The sequence below is a fragment of the Camellia sinensis genome, unplaced genomic scaffold (assembly GCF_055761805.1).
Source record: "Camellia sinensis isolate YWXY unplaced genomic scaffold, ASM5576180v1 Unanchor13, whole genome shotgun sequence".
In the NCBI taxonomy this organism is placed as follows: domain Eukaryota; kingdom Viridiplantae; phylum Streptophyta; class Magnoliopsida; order Ericales; family Theaceae; genus Camellia; species Camellia sinensis.
The window spans coordinates 3,235,861-3,249,554 of record NW_028129009.1 but is presented as its reverse complement, the minus strand read 5'-3'; positions in this window follow the sequence as shown (position 1 = coordinate 3,249,554).

Genomic DNA, 13,694 nt, shown 5'->3' with positions numbered 1-13,694 from the left:
ACGGATTCTCCTGCAAAGTGGCAGATATGTAAATACGGGGTTTGCATACCATTTCTTGCGCATTACGGTTCGAACACCCGAACACCTATACGGATTCTCCTACACAGTGGCCGATATGTAAATACGGGGTTTGCATACCATTTCTTGCGCATTACGGTTCGAACACCCGAACACCTATTCGGATTCTCCTGCACAGTGGCAGATATGTAAATACGGGGTTCACATACCATTTCTCGCGCATTACGGTTCGAACACCCGAACACACCTACACGGATTCTCCTGCACAGTGGCAGATATGTAAATACGGGGTTTGCATACCATTTCTTGCGCATTACGCTTCGAACACTTGAACACCTATACGGATTCTCCTGCACAGTGGCAGATATGTAAATACGGGGTTTCCGTACCATTTCTTGCGCATTACGGTTCGAACACTCGAACACCTATACGGATTCTCCTGCACAGTGGCAGATATGTAAATACGGGGTTTCCATACCATTTCTTGCGCATTACGGTTCGAACACCCGAACACCTATACGGATTCTCCTGCACAGTGGCAGATATGTAAATACGGGGTTTGCATACCATTTCTCACGCATTACGGTTCGAACACCCGACCACCTATACGGATTCTCCTGCACAGTGGCAGATATGTAAATACGGGGTTTGCATACCATTTCTCACGCATTACGGTTCGAACACTCGAACACCTATACGGATTCTCCTGCACAGTGGCAGATATGTAAATATGGGGTTTGCATACCATTTCTTGCGCATTACGGTTCGAACACTCGAACACCTATACGGATTCTCCTGCACAGTGGCAGATATGTAAATACGGGGTTTCCAAACCATTTCTTGCGCATTACGGTTCGAACACCCGAACACCTATACGGATTCTCCTGCACAGTGGCAGATATGTAAATACGGGGTTTCCATACCATTTCTTGCGCATTACGGTTCGAACACCCGAACACCTATACGGATTCTCCTGCACAGTGGCCGATATGTAAATACGGGGTTTGCATACCATTTCTTGTGCATTACGGTTCGAACACCCGAACACCTATTCGGATTCTCCTGCACAGTGGCAGATATGTAAATACGGGGTTTACATACCATTTCTCGCGCATTACGGTTCGAACACCCGAACACCTACACGGATTCTCCTGCACAGTGGCAGATATGTAAATACGGGGTTTGCATACCATTTCTTGCGCATTACGCTTCGAACACTCGAACACCTATACGGATTCTCCTGCACAGTGGCAGATATGTAAATACGGGGTTTCCGTACCATTTATTGCGCATTACGGTTCGAACACTCGAACACCTATACGGATTCTCCTGCACAGTGGCAGATATGTAAATACGGGGCTTACATACCATTTCTTGCGCATTACGGTTCGAACACCCGAACACCGATACGGATTCTCTTGCACAGTGGCAGATATGTAAATACGGGGTTTGCATACCATTTCTTGCGCATTACGGTTCGAACACCCGAACACCTATACGGATTCTCCTGCACAGTGGCCGATATGTAAATACGGGGTTTGCATACCATTTCTTACGCATTACGGTTCGAACACCCGAACACCTATTCGGATTCTCCTGCACAGTGGCAGATATGTAAATACGGGGTTTACATACCATTTCTTGCGCATTACGGTTCGAACACCCGAACACACCTACACGGATTCTCCTGCACAGTGGCAGATATGTAAATACGGGGTTTGCATACCATTTCTTGCGCATTACGCTTCGAACACTCGAACACCTATACGGATTCTCTTGCACAGTGGCAGATATGTAAATACGGGGTTTCCGTACCATTTCTTGCGCATTACGGTTCGAACACTCGAACACCTATACGGATTCTCCTGCACAGTGGCAGATATGTAAATACGGGGTTTCCATACCATTTCTTGCGCATTACGGTTCGACCACTCGACCACCTATACGGATTCTCCTGCACAGTGGCAGATATGTAAATACGGGGTTTGCATACCATTTCTCACGCATTACGGTTCGAACACTCGAACACCTATACGGATTCTCCTGCACAGTGGCAGATATGTAAATACGGGGTTTGCATACCATTTCTTGCGCATTAAGGTTCGAACACTCGAACACCTATACGGATTCTCCTGCACAGTGGCAGATATGTAAATACGGGGTTTCCATACCATTTCTTGCGCATTACGGTTCGAACACTCGAACACATATACGGATTCTCCTGCACAGTGGCAGATATGTAAAAACGGGGTTTCCATACCATTTCTTGCGCATTACAGTTCGAAAACTCGAACACCTATACGGATTCTCCTGCACAGTGGCAGATATGTAAATACGGGGTTTCCATACCATTTTTTGCGCATTACGGTTCGAACACCCGAACAACTATACGGATTCTCCTGCACAGTGGCAGATATGTAAATACGGGGTTTGCAGACCATTTCTTGCGCATTACGGTTCGAACACCCGAACACCTATTCGGATTCTCCTGCACAGTGGCAGATATGTAAATACGGGGTTTACATGCCATTTCTTGCGCATTACGGTTCGAACACCCGAACACACCTACACGGATTCTCCTGCACAGTGGCAGATATGTAAATACGGGGTTTGCATACCATTTCTTGCGCATTACGCTTCGAACACTCGAACACCTATACGGATTCTCTTGCACAGTGGCAGATATGTAAATACGGGGTTTCAGTACCATTTCTTGCGCATTACGGTTCGAACACTCGAACACCTATACGGATTCTCCTGCACAGTGGCAGATATGTAAATACGGGGTTTCCATACCATTTCTTGCGCATTACGGTTCGAACACTCGACCACCTATACGGATTCTCCTACACAGTGGCAGATATGTAAATACGGGGTTTGCATACCATTTCTCACGCATTACGGTTCGAACACTCGAACACCTATACGGATTCTCCTGCACAGTGGCAGATATGTAAATACGGGGTTTGCATACCATTTCTTGCGCATTACGGTTCGAACACTCGAACACCTATACGGATTCTCCTGCACAGTGGCAGATATGTAAATACGGGGTTTCCATACCATTTCTTGCGCATTACGGTTCGAACACTCGAACACATATACGGATTCTCCTGCACAGTGGCAGATATGTTAAAACGGGGTTTCCATACCATTTCTTGCGCATTACAGTTCGAAAACTCGAACACCTATACGGATTCTCCTGCACAGTGGCAGATATGTAAATACGGGGTTTCCATACCATTTTTTGCGCATTACGGTTCGAACACCCGAACACCTATACGGATTCTCCTGCACAGTGGCAGATATGTAAATACGGGCTTTGCAGACCATTTCTTGCGCATTACGGTTCGAACACTCGAACACCTATACGGATTCTCCTGCACAGTGGCAGATATGTAAATACGGGGTTTCCATACCATTTTTTGCGCATTACGGTTCGAACACCCGAACACCTATACGGATTCTCTTGCACAGTGGCAGATATGTAAATACGGGGTTTCCATACCATTTCTTGCGCATTACGGTTCGAACACTCGAACACCTATACGGATTCTCCTGCACAGTGGCAGATATGTAAATACGGGGTTTCCAAACCATTTCTTGCGCATTACGGTTCGAACACCCGAACACCTATACGGATTCTCCTGCACAGTGGCAGATATGTAAATACGGGGTTTCCATACCATTTCTTGCGCATTACGGTTCGAACACCCGAACACCTATACGGATTCTCCTGCACAGTGGCCGATATGTAAATACGGGGTTTGCATACCATTTCTTGTGCATTACGGTTCGAACACCCGAACACCTATTCGGATTCTCCTGCACAGTGGCAGATATGTAAATACGGGGTTTACATACCATTTCTCGCGCATTACGGTTCGAACACCCGAACACCTACACGGATTCTCCTGCACAGTGGCAGATATGTAAATACGGGGTTTGCATACCATTTCTTGCGCATTACGCTTCGAACACTCGAACACCTATACGGATTCTCCTGCACAGTGGCAGATATGTAAATACGGGGTTTCCGTACCATTTATTGCGCATTACGGTTCGAACACTCGAACACCTATACGGATTCTCCTGCACAGTGGCAGATATGTAAATACGGGGCTTACATACCATTTCTTGCGCATTACGGTTCGAACACCCGAACACCGATACGGATTCTCTTGCACAGTGGCAGATATGTAAATACGGGGTTTGCATACCATTTCTTGCGCATTACGGTTCGAACACCCGAACACCTATACGGATTCTCCTGCACAGTGGCCGATATGTAAATACGGGGTTTGCATACCATTTCTTACGCATTACGGTTCGAACACCCGAACACCTATTCGGATTCTCCTGCACAGTGGCAGATATGTAAATACGGGGTTTACATACCATTTCTTGCGCATTACGGTTCGAACACCCGAACACACCTACACGGATTCTCCTGCACAGTGGCAGATATGTAAATACGGGGTTTGCATACCATTTCTTGCGCATTACGCTTCGAACACTCGAACACCTATACGGATTCTCTTGCACAGTGGCAGATATGTAAATACGGGGTTTCCGTACCATTTCTTGCGCATTACGGTTCGAACACTCGAACACCTATACGGATTCTCCTGCACAGTGGCAGATATGTAAATACGGGGTTTCCATACCATTTCTTGCGCATTACGGTTCGACCACTCGACCACCTATACGGATTCTCCTGCACAGTGGCAGATATGTAAATACGGGGTTTGCATACCATTTCTCACGCATTACGGTTCGAACACTCGAACACCTATACGGATTCTCCTGCACAGTGGCAGATATGTAAATACGGGGTTTGCATACCATTTCTTGCGCATTAAGGTTCGAACACTCGAACACCTATACGGATTCTCCTGCACAGTGGCAGATATGTAAATACGGGGTTTCCATACCATTTCTTGCGCATTACGGTTCGAACACTCGAACACATATACGGATTCTCCTGCACAGTGGCAGATATGTAAAAACGGGGTTTCCATACCATTTCTTGCGCATTACAGTTCGAAAACTCGAACACCTATACGGATTCTCCTGCACAGTGGCAGATATGTAAATACGGGGTTTCCATACCATTTTTTGCGCATTACGGTTCGAACACCCGAACACCTATACGGATTCTCCTGCACAGTGGCAGATATGTAAATACGGGGTTTGCAGACCATTTCTTGCGCATTACGGTTCGAACACCCGAACACCTATTCGGATTCTCCTGCACAGTGGCAGATATGTAAATACGGGGTTTACATACCATTTCTTGCGCATTACGGTTCGAACACCCGAACACACCTACACGGATTCTCCTGCACAGTGGCAGATATGTAAATACGGGGTTTGCATACCATTTCTTGCGCATTACGCTTCGAACACTCGAACACCTATACGGATTCTCTTGCACAGTGGCAGATATGTAAATACGGGGTTTCCGTACCATTTCTTGCGCATTACGGTTCGAACACTCGAACACCTATACGGATTCTCCTGCACAGTGGCAGATATGTAAATACGGGGTTTCCATACCATTTCTTGCGCATTACGGTTCGAACACTCGACCACCTATACGGATTCTCCTACACAGTGGCAGATATGTAAATACGGGGTTTGCATACCATTTCTCACGCATTACGGTTCGAACACTCGAACACCTATACGGATTCTCCTGCACAGTGGCAGATATGTAAATACGGGGTTTGCATACCATTTCTTGCGCATTACGGTTCGAACACTCGAACACCTATACGGATTCTCCTGCACAGTGGCAGATATGTAAATACGGGGTTTCCATACCATTTCTTGCGCATTACGGTTCGAACACTCGAACATATATACGGATTCTCCTGCACAGTGGCAGATATGTTAAAACGGGGTTTCCATACCATTTCTTGCGCATTACAGTTCGAAAACTCGAACACCTATACGGATTCTCCTGCACAGTGGCAGATATGTAAATACGGGGTTTCCATACCATTTTTTGCGCATTACGGTTCGAACACCCGAACACCTATACGGATTCTCCTGCACAGTGGCAGATATGTAAATACGGGCTTTGCAGACCATTTCTTGCGCATTACGGTTCGAACACTCGAACACCTATACGGATTCTCCTGCACAGTGGCAGATATGTAAATACGGGGTTTCCATACCATTTTTTGCGCATTACGGTTCGAACACCCGAACACCTATACGGATTCTCCTGCACAGTGGCAGATATGTAAATACGGGGTTTCCATACCATTTCTTGCGCATTACGGTTCGAACACTCGAACACATATACGGATTCTCCTGCACAGTGGCAGATATGTAAATACGGGGTTTCCATACCATTTTTTGCGCATTACGGTTCGAACACCCGAACACCTATACGGATTCTCCTGCACAGTGGCAGATATGTAAATACGGGCTTTGCAGACCATTTCTTGCGCATTACGGTTCGAACACTCGAACACCTATACGGATTCTCCTGCACAGTGGCAGATATGTAAATACGGGGTTTCCATACCATTTTTTGCGCATTACGGTTCGAACACCCGAACACCTATACGGATTCTCCTGCACAGTGGCAGATATGTAAATACGGGGTTTCCATACCATTTCTTGCGCATTACGGTTCGAACACTCGAACACATATACGGATTCTCCTGCACAGTGGCAGATATGTAAAAACGGGGTTTCCATACCATTTCTTGCGCATTACGGTTCGAACACTCGAACACCTATACGGATTCTCCTGCACAGTGGCAGATATGTAAATACGGGGCTTACATACCATTTCTTGCGCATTACGGTTCGAACACTCGAACACCTATACGGATTCTCCTGCACAGTGGCAGATATGTAAATACGGGGTTTGCATACCATTTCTCACGCATTACGGTTCGAACACTCGAACACCTATACGGATTCTCCTGCACAGTGGCAGATATGTAAATACGGGGTTTGCATACCATTTCTTGCGCATTACGGTTCGAACACTCGAAAATCTATACGGATTCTCCTGCACAGTGGCAGATACGTAAATACGGGGCTTCCTTACCATTTCTTGCGCATTACGGTTCGAACACTCGAACACATATACGGATTCTCCTGCACAGTGGCAGATATGTAAATACGGGGTTTCCATACCATTTCTTGCGCATTACAGTTCGAACACTCGAACACCTATACGGATTCTCCTGCACAGTGGCAGATATGTAAATACGGGGTTTCCATACCATTTTTTGCGCATTACGGTTCGAACACCCGAACACCTATACGGATTCTCCTGCACAGTGACAGATATGTAAATACGGGGTTTGCATACCATTTCTTGCGCATTACGGTTCGAACACTCGAACACCTATACGGATTCTCCTGCACAGTGGCAGATATGTAAATACGGGGTTTGCATACCATTTCTTGCGCATTACGGTTCGAACACTCGAACACCTATACGGATTCTCCTGCACAGTGGCAGATATGTAAATACGGGGTTTCCATACCATTTCTTGCGCATTACGGTTCGAACACTCGAACACATATACGGATTCTCCTGCACAGTGGCAGATATGTAAAAACGGGGTTTCCATACCATTTCTTGCGCATTACAGTTCGAAAACTCGAACACCTATACGGATTCTCCTGCACAGTGGCAGATATGTAAATACGGGGTTTCCATACCATTTTTTGCGCATTACGGTTCGAACACCCGAACACCTATACGGATTCTCCTGCACAGTGGCAGATATGTAAATACGGGGTTTGCAGACCATTTCTTGCGCATTACGGTTCGAACACCCGAACACCTATTCGGATTCTCCTGCACAGTGGCAGATATGTAAATACGGGGTTTACATACCATTTCTTGCGCATTACGGTTCGAACACCCGAACACACCTACACGGATTCTCCTGCACAGTGGCAGATATGTAAATACGGGGTTTGCATACCATTTCTTGCGCATTACGCTTCGAACACTCGAACACCTATACGGATTCTCTTGCACAGTGGCAGATATGTAAATACGGGGTTTCCGTACCATTTCTTGCGCATTACGGTTCGAACACTCGAACACCTATACGGATTCTCCTGCACAGTGGCAGATATGTAAATACGGGGTTTCCATACCATTTCTTGCGCATTACGGTTCGAACACTCGACCACCTATACGGATTCTCCTACACAGTGGCAGATATGTAAATACGGGGTTTGCATACCATTTCTCACGCATTACGGTTCGAACACTCGAACACCTATACGGATTCTCCTGCACAGTGGCAGATATGTAAATACGGGGTTTGCATACCATTTCTTGCGCATTACGGTTCGAACACTCGAACACCTATATGGATTCTCCTGCACAGTGGCAGATATGTAAATACGGGGTTTCCATACCATTTCTTGCGCATTACGGTTCGAACACTCGAACACATATACGGATTCTCCTGCACAGTGGCAGATATGTTAAAACGGGGTTTCCATACCATTTCTCGCGCATTACGGTTCGAACACCCGAACACACCTACACGGATTCTCCTGCACAGTGGCAGATATGTAAATACGGGGTTTGCATACCATTTCTTGCGCATTACGCTTCGAACACTTGAACACCTATACGGATTCTCCTGCACAGTGGCAGATATGTAAATACGGGGTTTCCGTACCATTTCTTGCGCATTACGGTTCGAACACTCGAACACCTATACGGATTCTCCTGCACAGTGGCAGATATGTAAATACGGGGTTTCCATACCATTTCTTGCGCATTACGGTTCGAACACCCGAACACCTATACGGATTCTCCTGCACAGTGGCAGATATGTAAATACGGGGTTTGCATACCATTTCTCACGCATTACGGTTCGAACACCCGGCCACCTATACGGATTCTCCTGCACAGTGGCAGATATGTAAATACGGGGTTTGCATACCATTTCTCACGCATTACGGTTCGAACACTCGAACACCTATACGGATTCTCCTGCACAGTGGCAGATATGTAAATATGGGGTTTGCATACCATTTCTTGCGCATTACGGTTCGAACACTCGAACACCTATACGGATTCTCCTGCACAGTGGCAGATATGTAAATACGGGGTTTCCAAACCATTTCTTGCGCATTACGGTTCGAACACCCGAACACCTATACGGATTCTCCTGCACAGTGGCAGATACGTAAATACGGGGTTTCCATACCATTTCTTGCGCATTACGGTTCGAACACCCGAACACCTATACGGATTCTCCTGCACAGTGGCCGATATGTAAATACGGGGTTTGCATACCATTTCTTGTGCATTACGGTTCGAACACCCGAACACCTATTCAGATTCTCCTGCACAGTGGCAGATATGTAAATACGGGGTTTACATACCATTTCTCGCGCATTACGGTTCGAACACCCGAACACCTACACGGATTCTCCTGCACAGTGGCAGATATGTAAATACGGGGTTTGCATACCATTTCTTGCGCATTACGCTTCGAACACTCGAACACCTATACGGATTCTCCTGCACAGTGGCAGATATGTAAATACGGGGTTTCCGTACCATTTATTGCGCATTACGGTTCGAACACTCGAACACCTATACGGATTCTCCTGCACAGTGGCAGATATGTAAATACGGGGCTTACATACCATTTCTTGCGCATTACGGTTCGAACACCCGAACACCTATACGGATTCTCTTGCACAGTGGCAGATATGTAAATACGGGGTTTGCATACCATTTCTTGCGCATTACGGTTCGAACACCCGAACACCTATACGGATTCTCCTGCACAGTGGCCGATATGTAAATACGGGGTTTGCATACCATTTCTTGCGCATTACGGTTCGAACACCCGAACACCTATTCGGATTCTCCTGCACAGTGGCAGATATGTAAATACGGGGTTTACATACCATTTCTTGCGCATTACGGTTCGAACACCCGAACACACCTACACGGATTCTCCTGCACAGTGGCAGATATGTAAATACGGGGTTTGCATACCATTTCTTGCGCATTACGCTTCGAACACTCGAACACCTATACGGATTCTCTTGCACAGTGGCAGATATGTAAATACGGGGTTTCCGTACCATTTCTTGCGCATTACGGTTCAAACACTCGAACACCTATACGGATTCTCCTGCACAGGGGCAGATATGTAAAAACGGGGTTTCCATACCATTTCTTGCGCATTACGGTTCGAACACTCGACCACCTATACGGATTCTCCTACACAGTGGCAGATATGTAAATACGGGGTTTGCATACCATTTCTCACGCATTACGGTTCGAACACTCGAACACCTATACGGATTCTCCTGCACAGTGGCAGATATGTAAATACGGGGTTTGCATACCATTTCTTGCGCATTACGGTTCGAACACTCGAACACCTATACGGATTCTCCTGCACAGTGGCAGATATGTAAATACGGGGTTTCCATACCATTTCTTGCGCATTACGGTTCGAACACTCGAACACATATACGGATTCTCCTGCACAGTGGCAGATATGTAAAAACGGGGTTTCCATACCATTTCTTGCGCATTACAGTTCGAAAACTCGAACACCTATACGGATTCTCCTGCACAGTGGCAGATATGTAAATACGGGGTTTCCATACCATTTTTTGCGCATTACGGTTCGAACACCCGAACACCTATACGGATTCTCCTGCACAGTGGCAGATATGTAAATACGGGGTTTGCAGACCATTTCTTGCGCATTACGGTTCGAACACCCGAACACCTATTCGGATTCTCCTGCACAGTGGCAGATATGTAAATACGGGGTTTACATACCATTTCTTGCGCATTACGGTTCGAACACCCGAACACACCTACACGGATTCTTCTGCACAGTGGCAGATATGTAAATACGGGGTTTGCATACCATTTGTCACGCATTACGGTTCGAACACTCGAACACCTATACGGATTCTCCTGCACAGTGGCAGATATGTAAATACGGGGTTCGCCTACCATTTCTTGCGCATTACGGTTCGAACACTCGAACACCTATACGGATTCTCCTGCACAGTGGCAGATATGTAAATACGGGGTTTCCATACCATTTCTTGCGCATTACGGTTCGAACACTCGAACACATATACGGATTCTCCTGCACAGTGACAGATATGTTAAAACGGGGTTTCCATACCATTTCTCGCGCATTACGGTTCGAACACCCGAACACACCTGCACGGATTCTCCTGCACAGTGGCAGATATGTAAATACGGGGTTTGCATACCATTTCTTGCGCATTACGCTTCGAACACTTGAACACCTATACGGATTCTCCTGCACAGTGGCAGATATGTAAATACGGGGTTTCCGTACCATTTCTTGCGCATTACGGTTCGAACACTCGAACACCTATACGGATTCTCCTGCACAGTGGCAGATATGTAAATACGGGGTTTCCATACCATTTCTTGCGCATTACGGTTCGAACACCCGAACACCTATACGGATTCTCCTGCACAGTGGCAGATATGTAAATACGGGGTTTGCATACCATTTCTCACGCATTACGGTTCGAACACCCGACCACCTATACGGATTCTCCTGCACAGTGGCAGATATGTAAATACGGGGTTTGCATACCATTTCTCACGCATTACGGTTCGAACACTCGAACACCTATACGGATTCTCCTGCACAGTGGCAGATATGTAAATATGGGGTTTGCATACCATTTCTTGCGCATTACGGTTCGAACACTCGAACACCTATACGGATTCTCCTGCACAGTGGCAGATATGTAAATACGGGGTTTCCAAACCATTTCTTGCGCATTACGGTTCGAACACCCGAACACCTATACGGATTCTCCTGCACAGTGGCAGATATGTAAATACGGGGTTTCCATACCATTTCTTGCGCATTACGGTTCGAACACCCGAACACCTATACGGATTCTCCTGCACAGTGGCCGATATGTAAATACGGGGTTTGCATACCATTTCTTGTGCATTACGGTTCGAACACCCGAACACCTATTCGGATTCTCCTGCACAGTGGCAGATATGTAAATACGGGGTTTACATACCATTTCTCGCGCATTACGGTTCGAACACCCGAACACCTACACGGATTCTCCTGCACAGTGGCAGATATGTAAATACGGGGTTTGCATACCATTTCTTGCGCATTACGCTTCGAACACTCGAACACCTATACGGATTCTCCTGCACAGTGGCAGATATGTAAATACGGGGTTTCCGTACCATTTATTGCGCATTACGGTTCGAACACTCGAACACCTATACGGATTCTCCTGCACAGTGGCAGATATGTAAATACGGGGCTTACATACCATTTCTTGCGCATTACGGTTCGAACACCCGAACACCTATACGGATTCTCTTGCACAGTGGCAGATATGTAAATACGGGGTTTGCATACCATTTCTTGCGCATTACGGTTCGAACACCCGAACACCTATACGGATTCTCCTGCACAGTGGCAGATATGTAAATACGGGGTTTGCATACCATTTCTTGCGCATTACGGTTCGAACACCCGAACACCTATACGGATTCTCCTGCACAGTGGCAGATATGTAAATACGGGGTTTGCATACCATTTCTCACGCATTACGGTTCGAACACTCGAACACCTATACGGATTCTCCTGCACAGTGGCAGATATGTAAATACGGGGTTTGCATACCATTTCTTGCGCATTACGGTTCGAACACTCGAACACCTATACGGATTCTCCTGCACAGTGGCAGAAATGTAAATACGGGGTTTCCATACCATTTCTTGCGCATTACGGTTCGAACACTCGAACACATATACGGATTCTCCTGCACAGTGGCAGATATGTAAAAACGGGGTTTCCATACCATTTCTTGCGCATTACAGTTCGAAAACTCGAACACCTATACGGATTCTCCTGCACAGTGGCAGATATGTAAATACGGGGTTTCCATACCATTTTTTGCGCATTACGGTTCGAACACCCGAACACCTATACGGATTCTCCTGCACAGTGGCAGATATGTAAATACGGGGTTTGCAGACCATTTCTTACGCATGACGGTTCGAACACCCGAACACCTATTCGGATTCTCCTGCACAGTGGCAGATATGTAAATACGGGGTTTACATACCATTTCTTGCGCATTACGGTTCGAACACCCGAACACACCTACACGGATTCTTCTGCACAGTGGCAGATATGTAAATACGGGGTTTACATACCATTTCTTGCGCATTACGGTTCGAACACCCGAACACCTACACGGATTCTCCTGCACAGTGGCAGATATGTAAATACGGGGTTTCCGTACCATTTCTTGCGCATTACGCTTCGAACACTCGAACACCTATACGGATTCTCCTGCACAGTGGCAGATATGTAAATACGGGGTTTCCATACCATTTCTTGCGCATTACGGTTCGAACACTCGAACACCTATACGGATTCTCCTGCACAGTGGCAGATTTGTAAATACGGGGCTTACATACCATTTCTTGCGCATTACGGTTCGAACACCCGAACACCTATACGGATTCTCCTGCACAGTGGCATATATGTAAATACGGGGTTTGCATACCATTTCTTGCGCATTACGGTTTGAACACCCGAACACCTATACGGATTCTCCTGCACAGTGGCCGATATGTAAATACGGGGTTTGCATACCATTTC